Source organism: Aegilops tauschii, chromosome 2 (genome assembly GCF_002575655.3).
Source record: "Aegilops tauschii subsp. strangulata cultivar AL8/78 chromosome 2, Aet v6.0, whole genome shotgun sequence".
In the NCBI taxonomy this organism is placed as follows: Eukaryota; Viridiplantae; Streptophyta; class Magnoliopsida; order Poales; family Poaceae; genus Aegilops; species Aegilops tauschii.
In genome coordinates, this window is record NC_053036.3 from 542,154,869 (window position 1) to 542,171,839 (window position 16,971).

General features: G+C 41.4%; 3 long non-coding RNA genes across 4 annotated transcripts; 1 reads left to right on the forward strand and 2 right to left on the reverse strand.

Annotated features, from left to right (window-relative positions):
• Positions 1 to 2,691: 2,691 nt before the first annotated feature.
• LOC109755916 (uncharacterized) lies at positions 2,692 to 5,985 on the reverse strand. Its single transcript, XR_006670577.2, has 3 exons — positions 5,431 to 5,985; positions 3,064 to 3,202; positions 2,692 to 2,946 (listed from the first exon to the last, which is right to left on the reverse strand). It is a non-coding gene; the product is annotated as an uncharacterized lncRNA (long non-coding RNA).
• Positions 5,560 to 8,214, forward strand: LOC141041764 (uncharacterized). Its single transcript, XR_012203274.1, has 2 exons — positions 5,560 to 5,675; positions 5,984 to 8,214. It is a non-coding gene; the product is annotated as an uncharacterized lncRNA (long non-coding RNA).
• Positions 8,215 to 8,316: 102 nt separating this feature from the next.
• On the reverse strand, positions 8,317 to 16,715 carry LOC141041763 (uncharacterized). 2 transcript variants are annotated; one of them, XR_012203272.1, is made up of 2 exons: positions 16,386 to 16,715; positions 8,317 to 11,336 (listed from the first exon to the last, which is right to left on the reverse strand). It is a non-coding gene; the product is annotated as an uncharacterized lncRNA (long non-coding RNA). The 2 variants fall into 2 exon arrangements; XR_012203273.1 differs by having other exon boundaries at positions 8,317 to 11,339.
• Positions 16,716 to 16,971: the final 256 nt, after the last annotated feature.

The window sequence follows — 16,971 nt, forward strand, 5'->3', positions numbered from 1 at the left end:
TACTCATGAATTTTTTTTCTAGGGCAAATGGGCTTATATAACAGAAGATGGGCACCGGAGGCTGGCCAGGGGCCCCCACGAGCCACCAAAGGTGTGCCCACACCTGAGTGGCCCCCTCTGGTATTTTTTCTCCAATATTTTTTATTTATTTTAAAATAATTCTCTGTGAAATTTCAGCTCATTTAGAGATATGCAGAATAGGTATCTCTGACGTAGCTGTTTCAGGCCCAGAATTCCAGCTGCCAGCAATCTCCCTCTTCATGCAAATCTTGCAAATTAAGAGAGAAAATGCATTAGAATGGTACTACAAAGTATTATATTGGTCAAAACCATTATAAATAATAGTAGAAAAGCATGATGCAAAATGGACATATCAATTACCACACCTCAAATCCATACAAAGACATGCAACGTCACGTAAACGATGCAACCACACATCGTCCGACTACTACATCAAGACATGCCATATGACTACCAAAATTTTGGCATGTCCTACCTACATACTAGTTATGGAGAAGATCATCCACGACTACCTTGTCCTTCCCGGCGCCCTTGTCATTCTTCTCGCAGAAGTAGCGATGAAAACCGCAATATGGATCAAGCAAGATATGATCTTCGACGGAGCTGCCCGACCCGCCCCTACCCTCCTCCTTTTGGAGGGGGGGGCAATCTGGCCATGGGGGCCAGTTCGGACATTTGAGGCCGGTTTGAGGCGTTCGCTTGGGTTGGTATTTTTAACCGGTCGAGCGTTTGAAGGGAGTTTGAGGCGCCCTAGATGCTCTTAAAAAACCGTGACGCTCCTAGAAAACTGTGCGAAGACTCACGTGTACTTTCGTGAAGGGGTGCCTAGGGGAGCGGTTTCATGCTCCGAATAAATAGGTGACCACCCCTTGTCAGGGTCTTAATTAGCTCGGTTTCCCTCTAATTAACCGGGCATGGGGCTTCTCTACCGCTTCTTCTGTTCAGTGAATCATCATAGCACTAGCAGCCCCATCTTTCCAAAAAGAAAATGTCTAAACAAGGTGTGACAAGATCGAAATGTAACAAGGCTTCATCATATTTTCAACGATAAAATTGGCAAATTTGACCTTATCGCGAAAGTATTTCACAAACTAAACTATTTTTAAAAATATTTCACAGACAGCTAGGCAGTGTAGTGTAGCGCGTAGCTGTCAAGCGCTACACATGTGTGACGCCTGAGTGTTAGACGCTGCACAGTAGAGTGCAGCGTCTTGCTGTCAGGCGCTGCACATTAAGGATTAGCTGGGTGAAATACTTTTAAAAATAATTTAGTTTGTGAACTAGTTTCGCCCTGAGATCAAATTTGTACCTTTTGCCATTTTCAACAACTGTCCGCAAGTGCAAATTGTTGCACGTGAAACGCCTAGCTATAGCTATAGGTAGGGTATATCGGCAGAATATATGCGGGCGAACATGATAGGCTGGCAAACCTTTCTAGAGGTGCCTCGTCACCAATTCTCCCACGAGACGTGTCAAAGATTCATCGACGGGCACATGACAGGCACCAAAGCAGACAGAAAGCCGTTCCTGAGGCCTGAGCGGACTGCTCTCGATGGGGTCAGTAGACGGCCGGCCTGGCCGTTCACCGAGTGCCTGCCCTGCCCCTACAAGGAGGCCAAGGGCCGCCGCATTCTGAGCGTTGCTTGGACGGACCGCGCGGCATGTACGCCCTGAGAGAATCCAATTCCCAAGACCGCCCATCGCAGAAAAGAATTGCATTTCGCCGACCAAGCGGTGCAAGAAAACAGGCATCCGTACTGACCTCTGCAAAGAGGAGAGGAGCCAGCGAAAAGACATCATGGCAAGGAACGGGGTGCGGTAAGAATCTCGGCGGCACATGGAATGGATGCATCACCACTCTATGTATCTAGTGCAAACACTAGGCCATTAGAAACATGTCTAAAAGTTGTTAAAACATTTGACAAACATTTTTATGGTGTGCTCTAATTTGCCACAAAATTTCACATCTTCCATTCAAAATTTCATAGACAAAGAAAACGGATTTGGTTTTGAACAGTACCAAATTTAACAATGGAGTAAATAGTATCCTAGCATACCCTCATCCACTACGAGAGGCATGTGACGACTTCATCAATGTTACTCCCTCTGCCTAGGTGTATAAGTCATCTTAGAAAAATCAAATAATCTCATAACACTTAGGTGCGGTGCATTAACTCCCATCTCGTTTCTTGTTTTTTGAGATAAATAAAAGAATCAATCAATAAAAGATGTGGGGCGTGTATGCTTTTAATGACTTGAGATTACCAAACACGACATGCAATGATCAGTTCATTGCATGCAATAGTATTAATTAGCAAATAAACATTAAGTTCTCTCATTTTTTTCCTCCGCCTTGGTCGCGGAGCACAACCTAAGATGACTTATGCACTAGACGGAGAAAGTAGGATTTGTTAGCTCATAGATGCTCATAAGGGTAAATTATATGTGTGTGTTGGTGAATGCACTTGCGTTTATGTGAGCATTTGCGTTTATACAATGTTTAAAAGAAAATTTGTGGCACACAACGAGATTCGCTAGCACACCCAGTATGACCCTAAGATCATGGATCTCACAAGCATAATCGCAAGTGGAATTGACAAGTTATTGTTTGCGTAAATATATATTCCGAATAATAATCACAAAATTAGTGGTAGCAAGCTGTACCATATCTTGACTTTCTGCCGTGCACATGGCAAAACAAATCTTTTTCTCCAAAAAGTAGTGTGTCGACCTAAATCTTTAACAAGGAATATGCATTTATGTACACATTTTTCATTTATGATTATTCCAACAGAAAGCTCATTCTCATGGTTGAGCCACTTTTTCAGGTCAAAATACCTGAGCCACTCACAACTCACAAGTGCATGTGGACATCAACTAGCTTTGTGTTCCCCAATGCGATAGGCACCAGATCACTGCACGAACCTAGCATGTTTTGCCCAACGTAAATTAGAGAGGTCAGAGCCCTGTGCAAATTGCAGAGCCGGGATTTCGTAGTTTAGCAATACGTAACGCCTATGGGAAATGAACAAACTAACTAACCCATTAGCTCAGATGCCTCAGAAGCACACCAGCATTCAATTTTCACCAGCTGACTTATTGATTCGATCTGGTGTTGTCATGGCGGCTCCCTGCCGCCTAACTTTCTGCATCAACTTGTAGTAGTAAGTACTTGGATTGCCTACAAAGAAGTGAGTTAGTTTTAGTAGTTAAAAAGCCAACTCAATACCACTAGCCTCACTGTCTATTGAGTAACCATCATATGATATTGTCTGGCTCAACCTGATAGTTACCAGAATACTAATCGTTGGCTCTGCCGAATACAAGCTGCCGCACATAAGAAATCTAATCGGCGTTAATAAACAATATAGGACAGGTGCCTAAGCTTCGGGAGCCAATGAATGACTGCTTGAATTTGTTGTTATCATGGTACTACTACCTCTGCAATTGTGCGGGAGACATCAGCTCTCAAAGATCTACATCATGTCATTAGGACCACCTATCCTACGACTAGATTGCCCACCAATCAAATTAGGGGTGGAGGAGAGCCTAGGGCAGAGAGACCACGCAATCCAATTGGGATACGCAGGCATCAAATCATGGGAGGAGGGACCGAGCCCCATCAAGGTCGACGCTGCCAAAATAACCAATTGCCATATACTCCAAACGAACCACCAGTGTCCAGTGGGTTCTCAAGCCAGATATGGTAAAGAATAATGGTACAAGAGCAACGGCCACCGAGGCACCGACGACAACAGTATCGCCACCATGCCCCCATTGATTTTGTAGGTCCCCGCCACAACACAAATAATTCTGCTTTCCGGTAGATGTAGCTTGCAGGATCCATTGCTTGGGGACACAATGTCCCTGGTGTGGCTGAAATGTTGGCCACAGCAAACACTGACCGTGGAATTGCTATGATGTCTTAATGTCTTAAGATCGGCTATAATCTTAGGAACTCCTAACCTTTGATTGCTTGCTAGGTTTTGATTTGATACATCTATACTCGACGCCCCCCCCCCCCCCCCCCTAAGCCTTTGAGTACACCAACAATTATGACAGGTACATATGTGAGATTTGCTACAAGATTTGCAAAGTATCACAAGAAGACAACATGTCGGCATCACGCAGGATTCCATAAATTACCGCAAAAATTCCCAGAGATTTTTGTGAGAATTGAAGGTTTTTAACATAAAGTAAGTGCAAACATTTCTAATTAGAAAAATGATGTAACTAATATAAGCATGCAACTGTTTCATACAAACTATTTTTTTAGTGTAATTACCAGATTCTTATGCAGGATGGACAAAATGCTCCAATCTATTTTCAGTCCTAAGAGGCACATGCATGTCTGCAAAATTAGTTTTAACCTACCTTTCTATAAGGACAGCTAGGCTGGTCCTTCCAAGAATCAAACTGAAGATTAGTGCATACATTTTTTTTCAGAATTTGGTTGTTAGTTGAAATTCTCAATATAGTAACCAAAATCATGGTGAAAATGGTCCTGCTAGCATATATTGAGGATGCTTTTTAATAGAATGAAGGGAGGATGTTTACTATTCATGGGCTTGTAATTGTCCAATACTACAGAAGTAGAACTTGACAAGCTTTTGTAATTCTAAAATATTTGGGAATGGACTACAAAGAACTCTATAAAATTTGCTTAGGTCAAGAGTTGCGCACCACGTCCACCGCATGTCCACAGGCTCCACATGCAGCAGAGATCAAATGCTAATCCTCTCAACCAACCAATCCAAAAGATGCCGAACCCTCATGGCCATGGGCCACTATACTTATTTAAAAATGGACATCGGACCCAGGACAACCAATTGGTGACTCATCATGTCTCATCCCAAAACGGAAAACTTTGTGGTGAAATATTTTGCAGTATATTAACTCATTGGGCAGCGATCTCCATATTATTCCTGGTAGGACTAGGGTTCCTACCGGCTCTACTCCTTAGGTTATAAGGGCAGAACAGCGGAGGTTGAGGGCGAGGACGCGAGCTCCGGCGCGTCGGCGCCGTCGCGAGGAAGGAGGAAGGCGGCGGCGGTTAGGGCTGGAGGCGGCTAGGGTTCCGGCTCCTCTGGGAGCCGGGCAATAGGGATAATAATATTCTTATTGCTTGATTCTAAAAAGAGTCTTACAGCCTATATTTATAACCTAGATAACTTGCATAAGAATTAATCTAAGATAACTTACATAAGAATTAACCTAAGATAACTTGTGGGCTAAGATTACCCGGTGGGCCTAGCTAAACCGGCCATAACAATTCCATATCCAACTTGCTCGTGCCTATAAATGAAGACCATCCCACCCTATGGCAATGCACACCAGCAGACCATTCCACATGATAGCAAAGCAGTCAGGGTAGGGGAAGAGGAAGAAGGGACGAGAGCCGAGAAGTACCTGTAGAGCGTATACTGGCGAGGATTCTGCTGGGTTGCCATACGCTAAGAGGCAGAGAACGGGATGCAGCCAAGGATGACTTGCCGGCTCCTGGTGTTGGGAGTTCACTGAGCTTTAGAGTTAGCCGGCAAGTTGTCCTTGGCTACACCTAGTTCTCTTCTTCTGGTGTTTGGCCCTCGAGCATTGCTGAGAAAACTCTAATGCCTGCATTTCTATCAACTTCCATCATGGAAATACATGAATAAGTAAGTACGCAAAGCATAAAAGGTATGCATCTCTAGCTAGCCAGCTCTTAGCATCTCAAGCTAGTTCAACCTCTACTCAGACATAAAACAATTCCAGCTCTATATATGTATATATGGAAAGTAAAAAGAATAGCTTATTACTGTTCTATCTGCAATGGAAATGCATGAACAGAAAACATAAGTACAAAAGGCATGGATACGAGCTCAACCTCCACTTAACATCAGATCTGTACAATTCCATATGTATATATCAGACGATATCATCATTCCTTTGCCATTATTTTATGCTAATACATGATTTTTTTAAGATAAGAGATTGGCTTTCTTGTGGTACCCCCTGACGAAAATGAAAGTCCGAAGGATGTACAGAACGCACTGCGTGACAAAAGATTCCTCGAGGCTCTCACATGGCGGCAGAAATTGTACTTGCAATATTGTACCACAGAGATTATGTATACACAAAAGAAAATCTTAATCATGTAGGACAGGAAGCAGGAGGTGCATCAGCAATGTAACCATGTTACAAAAGCACCGCATTCCCTTTTCAATACAAAAAAGAATGGACAACTTCATTCCTCAAGTAATCAGTGTTGTTGTCCTGTTCATGTCCTTTGAATAGAGCACTTTACTTTATTGGCTAAAAGCCCAAAGGTGACGATGTTAACAAGAGCTTTACCTCATTATTAGCACAAAAACTAAACATTTTCCCGATGCAAGGTATCATGGGTGAATGCTCAGGATCGATAAACCATAATAATGAGTTAATGACTGATGCAGCTTTCTGAAGGGAACAACGCGGAGTAACTAGTAAGGCTCTATATCTAACTTTTATTTAAAAAAATCATAATAAAAATGATGAAACTTGTCAGCATCAACTGTTTTAATTGTGACATCAGAATTACGTTTTCTATTCGAAGCAAAACACGTTCCACATTGAGCATCCTTCATTACCTCAAAGTTGAATGGTTGATAGATGACGGAACATGGTTTTATTGGGCTCCAATATATGGGCTTCATGCTAACACTGATATTGTAATCTAGAAAGTCTAGAACACATGGTCACGACAAATCCACAACCCTCCATGACAAGTATCGCATGAGTCTGAGAGTACTTGAATATATATACGGAAACTCACTTGAATATACAGAGAGAACAGATGGTACATTATTTAGATGTGATTTTCTCTTTTACATAAGAAGTCACAAAGGAAGTCGGTAGCTGTAATATTCAAACAAATCAGCGATACCAGCCAATGTACTTTTTGATGCACCAGGTAATAATAATTGTACTGGTCATTATTTACAGATTTAAGTTGAATGATGTGTGCTAATAAATCATGTGGTAATGCAGCATAATAAGATGCCCAGATGCATGTGTCATCATGAACCAACAACAAAAGAGATCACTCTGTTAATGTCAGAAAACAAAATCAGGATTTGTTGGCAAGACATGTCACAAATGAAGCTTCGGTTACTTCATGAAACCAACATTAGTATTATACAAGGGCTACCAAATGCAGATCAATAACAAAAATATCAGTTTTCTCGAAAGATAACAAGCATTAATGCTTGACAAGTACTCCCTCTGTTCCAAGTTATTTGAAGTTCTAGCTTTGCTATGTCAAAACATCTTTAAGTTTAACCAAGTCTGCAAAAAGATATCTCAAATTTACAATACCAAATTAGTTTCATAAGATTTGTCATAAATCATATTTTCATACAATATACGTTTTTATGTTGTAGATATTAGCATATTTTTTGTATACTTGGTCAAAGTTTAAAAAGTTTGACTTAGGACAAAGCTAAAACTTCAAGTAACTTGGAACAGAGGGAGTATGACTCGACACTGACCACATCATTGCAGCGTATATGATTTTAAGAGAACTCCAGTATTAGTACCCACAAAGAAATTTCGCACTAAGAATGCAAGGAATAACTAGTCTTTACTCTGAACATCAAATGGAATATAAAGAGAGTAAATATAGTAAGTACAAATTTCAGATTATATTGAACTAACAAAGACACTATTCAATTTCAAACCTGTTTGATAGACACGATTTCTAAATCTACTCCTGCCATATAAATGGATAGAATAGGAGCAAGAAAGACATATTTCTTAAGTATACGACTGAACAAGGGGATATTGCATGCTCTAGGCACATGAGATGTGCTAGTGCACTAAGACACACTTAACCATCTCCAATTGTCATGAGAAGTTCTGCTATTTTTTACAACACTTGTCTACCGCGGCAAGAAAATTCAAGACCAAATCAAGTCTAGATGTCAAGAACAAAAAGATAATCCTTGTCGGAAATAGTAGTAGTGGCTTCCGGGTACTACTCATAGTGCGGTTGTCTTTTCTTATTTCTTGGTGTATTGATCGAGTTTGGATTCTAAATTTTCTGGTAAGGCATATGCATCATGTGCAAATGTTGTCCATACTTTTTGGGTTCTTTCATGACCACTAGAGGTGCTTATTAAGCCTCTAGTACAAACTGTGTACGTTTTTATTTAAAGCAGGCCAAATCCATTAACACACGCGATATCCCCCACGCCCCCCCCCCCCCCCCCCCCCCCAAAAAAAAGAAGACACCCACCACCAGGACAAAGATAAGAAATGCATTCTCAGAGCATATGATTGGTTTGATGCCAATATTTATTTGGCTAGTGATTGGTTGGCTATGAACTTGCCAAATATTGGCAAGTGATTGGTTGATTCCCAATTTTTTTTGCCAACCTCACAAAAAGGTGCCAATTTTTGGCCAGTCTTGATATTGTCAAAATTTGGGTAGCAAACTAACAGTACCCATTCATTGGGTGCATAATAGTATTTGTCACAGCATGCCCAAGCCAGAAGCACGTCTTGTCCTGCACAAATACCATAACCACATGAAATCCCTTGGTAAACTTGAGACATGGATCAAATATCATACGATGATGCATCATACAACACGAGAAGCCATTTGGACAGGCTGAAAAACAGAAACTACCCTACAGTATAGCAGCACTAAGTTTTTCCTCCATGATACTATACACTTTAATCAAAAGCCCTGGAATCCTCTGTAGACTGAGTCCTATCCATCAGTCTAACCTAGATACTTCACATAACCTACCTAACAGAACAATTCAATAGATGCCAGCTCCCAGCCTTTTAGCCAGCAAATATATTCTTAAAAGTTGGAAATCCATAAAGCCTCAATGTGTGGACAGGTAATCATTTTCACTCAAGGAAAAAGTTATGCCAATAACTTTTTAAAAGATTAAGTCAAAACGAGATTTCACTATCGTGCCAGATCTAGTTGCAGTGCTGCCCCTATAAATACCCTCCCCTCGATGTATACCAGAAGCACACCCATAGCTGAATAGCTGAGAGAGATGAGAAATCGGAGTGAAGAGTTCGCTGCCGCAAGAGCCATGCAGAAAGAGGCAGAGAGTGGAATGCAGCCAAGGATGACTTGCCGACAGCACACAACAAGGTGGTAGTAATCTTGCCGGCAAGTCCGTCCTTGGCTACACCTTGCTCTCTACCTCTGCTGTGTGGCTTTTGCATGGCCTGGAGAAACTTGAATGTGCCTGGTGTCTTTCTTCTTCCATAGAGGTAAAACTACTTGCCTCACAGAACTATCAACTGTCAGTTTTTTTTGGTGGGGGAAGAGGGGGGAGGGGGGAGGGGGGTTATGGGGGCGCGAAACCCACCTGAACATTTTCAATTTAGCCAGGAGAGATAGCAGTGACCATTTTTTGCAGAGTCACAGAGGAGAGATTCAAAGAGAAGCACTACGAGCTGATCTCAGCCAAATTTAGAAGTCCTAGTCCAAAACACCTGCCATCATAACAGCGACGTGGAGAAACTCTGGATCCATGCCAAAATTGACTTACACATAGAGCAGGAGCATCACCAGCACCACAGGAGAACATAGGCGGCAATTTTCCAGGCAACGGTGACGGGTGCCAGGTGCTCGCTGAGAATGACTTTGGCGCTCAGCTGCTACTGTCAGACTTGAAACAAATTTATGCATGTGTTCAAGGAATATCGCTAAACTATAAACTCCATGTGGTGCCAGTAAAAATGAACTGAATGCTGTTGACTTGCAATATGTATACAGACTCGTCAAGTATTTTCAGCATTGATCATCGCCAGTTTAGAAAGATAAAATAAACAGCGAACCTTTTGAATCAGAAAGTACGTAAATAAGCTAAAGTATGCCAGCAGCAGCTCCACTCCAGCATGATCAGTTAGATAGTACGTAGATAGATATTTCTGCGGGTACCTTGGTGATTGCAGATCTGTCAGAGATTATATGCACAGTTAAAAAATCTGATTGCAGCTAAAATGGGAGTGCATATCATCTGGATACAGGCACGATATCACAAAACTATCCATCCCTGAGAGCACACATATAAATACATAATATTAGATGAGAATAAATTGGCCTTCGTTAACGAAGCCAGAGAATACATCCCGCTTAATTAATCAAAAAATAAAACAGATGAGAATGAAACTATAAACCACATAGTATGAAAGAGCTTGATTGTTAATACTCGAAAGAACATGTATGTTTTTACTTTTTTTTCATCTATGAAGAACTTATATAGCATTATCAGTTGAAAAACTTATTTTGGAAAAAAAACATTCTAAACAAGGTGTGATATGATTTGTCAACTCGTAGTATACACAGGATATCAGTGTAAGATCTCAGAGTCTGTCCAAGAAGAATGATGTATAAGCAAGTTTCATGTATATTTAATAAATAAATGGACGATGAAAAATAATCACATTCCATCATTTTACCACAGGAAAATAAAGACATTTCACACATTGTCAGTAACTACTACTCCCTCCGTTCCAAAATAAGTGTCATGGTTTTAGTTCTTATTTTGGAACAGAGGGAGTACATAACAAATATAAAAGTTCAGCTCAATTTATAGTGCTTTTTGGTTAATATGATATACTCCCTCCGTCCCATAATATAAGAGCCCCATAATATAAGAGCGCTAGTGTCAAAAACACTCTTATATTATAGGACGGAGAGAGTAATAGATAATACTTGACCAAATGCACATGTATCTCTTTTTCACAGAATCAGAAAAGGACGGCTCAGGAGACACAGTTCTTTTATTGATGCTCATTCATAAAATAAATGGTACAGCTATAAAGGAGAATCAAGTGATTTTTTGGTGGTCATATCTAGGGCAGATCACCAGTACCTCTTTGCATTCCCTGTATAATGTGTGCTCAGATAATACTTCCATTTTTCAGCCCATGACATGGAATTGCGGACCAATGACATGAATCTGTATAATAACATAAACTGGATTTTTCGTTCCTCTCACAAATGTATACCTATATTTACTCTGATACAGTGCCCATATGAAATGTTTACTAACATCAAATACTGGGGACATGTAGCCATTGATATATTAAATGATCATGTGGAAGCACTCATTCAAAGTGTATATATAATAAAATATAAAACAATGTATCATAATTGGCACCTCAGAATATTATGGAAAATTGCAACATACTGTAATAAAACCTGCAAAGAAGTCCACTTCATTGGGACACTTCCATAGAAGCCGAGACAGCAAGGCAGTACTATTCCGAATTACATCTGATGATGTCTGATGTAATGTAGGATGAAAACCAATGCTTGTAATGTTCTGCTGAAAAAATGTGTGATAGGATAACTAATTAAAGGGATATAGGATTATATAGCGTGAATTACTCAAATAGCAGAAAGCCAATTTATCAATAGCACTGAATGAACTTCAATAGCAGTAACGAATGTTGACTAACTTCAGAGGTTGTTTAAAAACAAACTTGGCAGCTTGCATTGGAGAAACGTAAGAGTACCATGATTTGTCTTGAAACATCACTAGCGAATGAAGAGCAGCTTGTTTTATCGATAGTTAGATCGTCACACTGTTAAATGTAAGTTGTTGTCACTTATTTTGCAAACATGACATGTTATTCTAGTAGATAAGTAATTTTGGTTTGCATTCTGAGAGCCACAGAATTGCCTCTCCTTCACATAGATTAAACAAATTGTTGATAGGGTACATGGAAACATCCAATGGCAGTACTCCAGAATGGGATCTAGACATGGCCTGATCTATGTCTACGTAATATTGATATGCATGTGGCGGTGAACAATGGGCAAAAGTGTTTCTAGTACCACAGTGTAGATACTTTATGACAATGAATGTCAGATTCTATAAAGTTTCACTGCAGTTATATATCTGGTCAGCTATACGCAATAGTCATGGGAAGTTTTGTCTTTTTTAGAGAAATGGTGACCATGTGGGAGTTACAAATTGTATATTGTGACACAAATGTGTAACTCGTCAAACCTCAAATTAAAGCCACATCAAATCAGCTAATTATTGGTACAAGACTACAAGTAATTCATAATGCACGTTGGCATCCAACTTGGCTACCGAACTGAACATGATCCGTCTACTGCTAGTACTTGTTTGACTATAACTTAATACAAAACTTAGCTCTTCCTGCAACAATCAAACATAAAACCCAATGGAAGGCACAGCTCACGAACAAATTGTTTAGATAAGTTAACAGACCGCACACGTCAATGAATCAACCAAAAACTTCCTCAAACTATACAAGTAAGATCGATGGTTGTTGCTCAAAGGACCATTGGAGCCCAATTTGGATGGTGTTTGACCAATAGAGAAACCTGTACGAGATGTCTGCCACGATCGAGTCTCTACATATCCAATCGAGTAATTTAGAAGAGCATCATGAAATTTGAGTAATTTAGAACAGTGCACCATGGACTTCCCATAATATTAAGCCTCGGATATCTTCCAAAATAAATAAAATGAAGCGAACTCAGAATTAAATTTAGGTAAACTTTCGGGCCTCAGAGATCGAACATTTACCTTTATTCTCCAACACAATCTACTATTTCGACACGCAACAGGTGCTCTCCATGAAATTTTCCCATCATCACACACTAATGTACATTTTAGCTTCACACAACACAGAAGCTTCCTTTGAGCTTGCAGATGCGATTTAACATTTCAAGGCTGGCACAAATCAATGATCACGGAAAATTATCCAGGTTGCAGTGCCGAGACAAGCAGGGGGGGAGGGGGGAGCCGAAAAGGGAAATCGATAGCATCCCAATAGTAGATGTTCATGCTGAAGTCAGGAGCACGTCCCTCCAAGTACTAGATCACATGAAATTCCTTGGTAAACTAGAAGCATGGATCAAATATCATGTGCTATTTAGACTGTCTGAAAACAGAAACTTCCTAACAGTATAGCACCACTAGTTTTTTTTTCCTCCATGGTACTATAATAAAAATCCCTGGAATTTTCTGTAGACTGAGCCCCATCCAGCAGTGTAACCTATATGCTTCACATAACCTACCTAACAAAAGAATTCCATAGATGCCAGCTCCTAGGCTTTTGGCCCGCAAATATATTATTAGAAGTTGGAAACCTATAAAGCCCCAACACATGGATAGGTCATCATTTTCACTAGAAGGGGAAAAGTTATGGCACTAACCTTTAAAAGAAGTAAGTCAAAAGGAGATTCCAGTGCCATTCCAGATCAAGTTGCAGTGCTGCCCCTATAAATACCCTTCCATTGATGTATACCAGAAGCACCTCCATAGCTGAATAGCTGAGAGAGAAGAGAAGTTGGAGCGAAGAGTTCACTGCCGCAAGAGCCATGCACAAAGAGGCGGAGAGTGGAATGCAGCCAAGGATGACTTGCCAACAGCACAGAACAAGACGGTAATCTTTGACATGATTGCCATTTGCCCGGCAAGTCCATCCTTGGCTACACCTTACTCTCTACCTCTCCTGTATTGCTTTTGCATGGCCTGGAGAAATTTGAATTTGCTCGGTGCCTCTTCTTCCATAGGGGTAACACTAGTGAGCCAGAAGCGACCAGGTGCGTATCGTTAGAGGTGCAGAGCGGCGTCCCGCATAGACCCGCAAAAGTGCTTAATTAGTACAACTTTGCCAACAGCAGCACAGCCTAATTAGAACTAGCTTCTTCTAATTTGTATACGGAGCAGGACGGGTTCGGGCGCCGCCTTGCATCCCTACGTATCGTTCAGATACAGGAATGATTCTTTGCATGGCACTACACAATCCATCACAGACATACAATATCCGATGAGAATAAACTTCATTAATGAAGCCCAGGAGAACATCATTTTAATAAATAAAAATATACGAGAATGAAACTATAAAATCACATAGTATGAAAGAGATTCTAGAAAAACATAGTATGAAAGAGCTTGATTGTTGTTACTCGAAAGAACATGTAGGGTTTTTTCATCTATGAAGAATTAGCATAGCCTTATTCAGATCAAAAACTGATTTTTGGAAGAAGAAAAAAGTCATATTCTGAACAATGCGTGATGCATTTCTATGCCAACTCAGTACTAGACAGGATATCAGTGTAGGATCCAAAATGCTGCCAAAGAAGAATGATATAGTTTCATATATTTTTAATACACAGATAGACAGCGAGATATGGCACATTTCATCATCTCACCACAAGAGATGAGAACATTTCACACATTGCCAGCTTTGAAACAACATGTCCTAGTAACTAGTACAAAAAAATACCTATAAAAGTTCAACTTAACATATATAATTTTCTAGTTAATGTGATATAATAGATTATTCTTTGACCAAATGCGCATGTACCTCTTTTTCGCAGAATCAGAAAGGATGACTCAGAAGAAACAGTTCGATCATTGACGCTCATTCATAGAAAAGGGGTGCAGCTATAAATTAGAATCATGTATCTTCTGGTGGTCATATCTAAGGCAGATCATTGGTATTTAATGTGTGCTTGGATAATAATTTCATATTTTCCCATGACATGGAATTGCGGAACAACGACATGAATATGTCTAACAACGTAAACTAAATTTTCGAGCCCTCACAAACACATTTACCTATATTTACTCTGATATAGTCCACATATGAAATGTTTGCTAACATCAAATATTTAGGAGACATAACTGGCACCTCAGACTATTATGTAGGATGATAAATATCGTGATCAAACAGCAAAGAAGTCCACTTGATTGGGACACTTCCACAGAAGCCATGGCAGCAAGGCAGCACTATTCTGAAAACAAAACTATACTTGCAGTTACTGCTGAAAACAAATGTGTGGTAGCATTATCCCTACATTATTCCAAATTTATAATATACCAGCCAGTTAAATATTTTTTTTGAGGGGTACCAGCCAGTTAAGTGGATACAAGATTGTATGGTGTGAATTGTTCAAAATAGCAAAAATCTCAGTAGCACTGGATGAACTTAAATGGCAGTAATGAATGATGACTACTTCAAGAGGTTGCATTGGATACGTGAGAGTACCATGATTTCTCTTCAAGATTATTCAGGTTTCTCTTCAAACATCACTCTAGCATATGAAAGCGTGGCTTGGTTTTATCAATAGTTAGATCGTCACACTGTTAAATGTAACTATTTGCCACTTACTAGTTTACAAACTAGCTATGTTATTCTAGTAGATAAGTCCCTCTGTTTGTATTATGAGTGCCACACAATTGCATCACCTTGACATGGATTAAGCAGATTGGCTGTAGAGTACATGGAAACATCCAATGGCACTACCACAACCACAGTGTAGTTGCTTTATATAGACATGGCATGATATATGTAGAAGATATGCATGTGAGGGTGAACAATGGACCACAGTGCTACTAGTACCAGAGTCTACTTGCTTTATGTCACCAAAAGTCAGATTCTATGGAGTGCCTATATATACCGGGCTATATGCAACACGGTCATGGGAAGTTTTCGTCTTTTGGTAAAGTGATGATCATGGGGAGTTGCACTTTGTGTTTAGTTACACAATTGTGTAATATTGAAACCTCGAAGCCACATCAAATCAGGTGATTATTGTTGGTACAAGACTACAAGTAATTCATAATGTACGTTGGCATCCAACTTGGCTATACTGCTATTTGTTTGACTGTAACTAATACAAAGCTTACAAGATCTCCTTGCAACAATCAACCAGAAAACCCAACGGAAAACACAGATCATGGACAAATTGTGTTGTCAAGTTAACAGACCAGTGGGTAGTGCGTACACATCAATGAATCAATCACAAACTTGCACAAACTATACCAGTTAGATCCATGGTTGCTGCTCAACCCAATTGGTGTTTGACCAACAGAGAAACTTGTAAGAGATGCCTGGCGTGATCGAGTCTCTATGTATCCAATCGAGACTCAATTGGGCCTAAAAAACTAAACAATTGGCTCGAAACCCCAGCGATGAAATCCAATTCGCCATGCGCGCTCGTGTGGGGTGGGCGTGCCCGCCCTCGGCCTCGCCGGATCAATTGGCCACAACGGTACCAAAATCCTCATGAATCGCCCGGGTCGTCTGGCGTCGGCGTGCCACCCACACGCTCACCAGACGCGCACGCGCCCTGTTCGACGGTGTGCGCCCAACCGTGGGACCTTGCCCGGTAGGCGCGCTACGGAGAGAAATTCGCACGGCTACTGCCGATTAACCCGCGCAGATCCAACAAACCGCCCCCCGGAAAAGGGCATTGGCGATCGCAGCCCGCGTGGGCGCTGCTCCGATCCAGGCCCCGACGGCCGCGACGTGCGCGCCGCGGTGCGCGCGTGCATGCGTACTCGTACAGCGGTACAAGGGAGAAGGTGGCGGGGGACACGCACCTGAAGAAGAAGCTGTTCCGCCGCCGCCGCCGCCTGCCACCGACTTGCGGTTGCCTCGCGCGCTCCGGCCTGCGCGGCCGCATTGGAAAAGACGACGGCCGGACGCCGTACCTCCCGCGCCCTCCGGTCTCGCCGCGGTCAAGGGACCACGAAATTCCAAATGTGCGCCGAAACCCTCGCGAGCCGCGTGCGCCGGGTTCATCCGCACTCGCGCGACGGCGGGGACGCGGCGGGGGGTGGAGCCAGGTCAGGGGGCGTGGATTTCGATGGCATAGACGAGCGAGGTACAGTGGCCGCCTGCCCGGGGGGTGCGACGTGTAAACGAGAGCGTTGGGATGCGGGGCATTTTGGGTTCCGCCCGTTTACGTCGCACACCTTGAAGACAAAAATTGTTTTGCTTACATTTCTTTTGTTTTTTTATATTATGGGCTTTTTTTAGAATACCGCGCTTTATTAATCAAGCATAATCAAAAGAGAGTGCCTTCCGGATACAATCCGGGGTTACATGAAAAATAGAGTCACTAGAGGACTCACAAGATCTAGCTAGAATATGTGCCGCGACATTCGACAAACGATTTACATGACT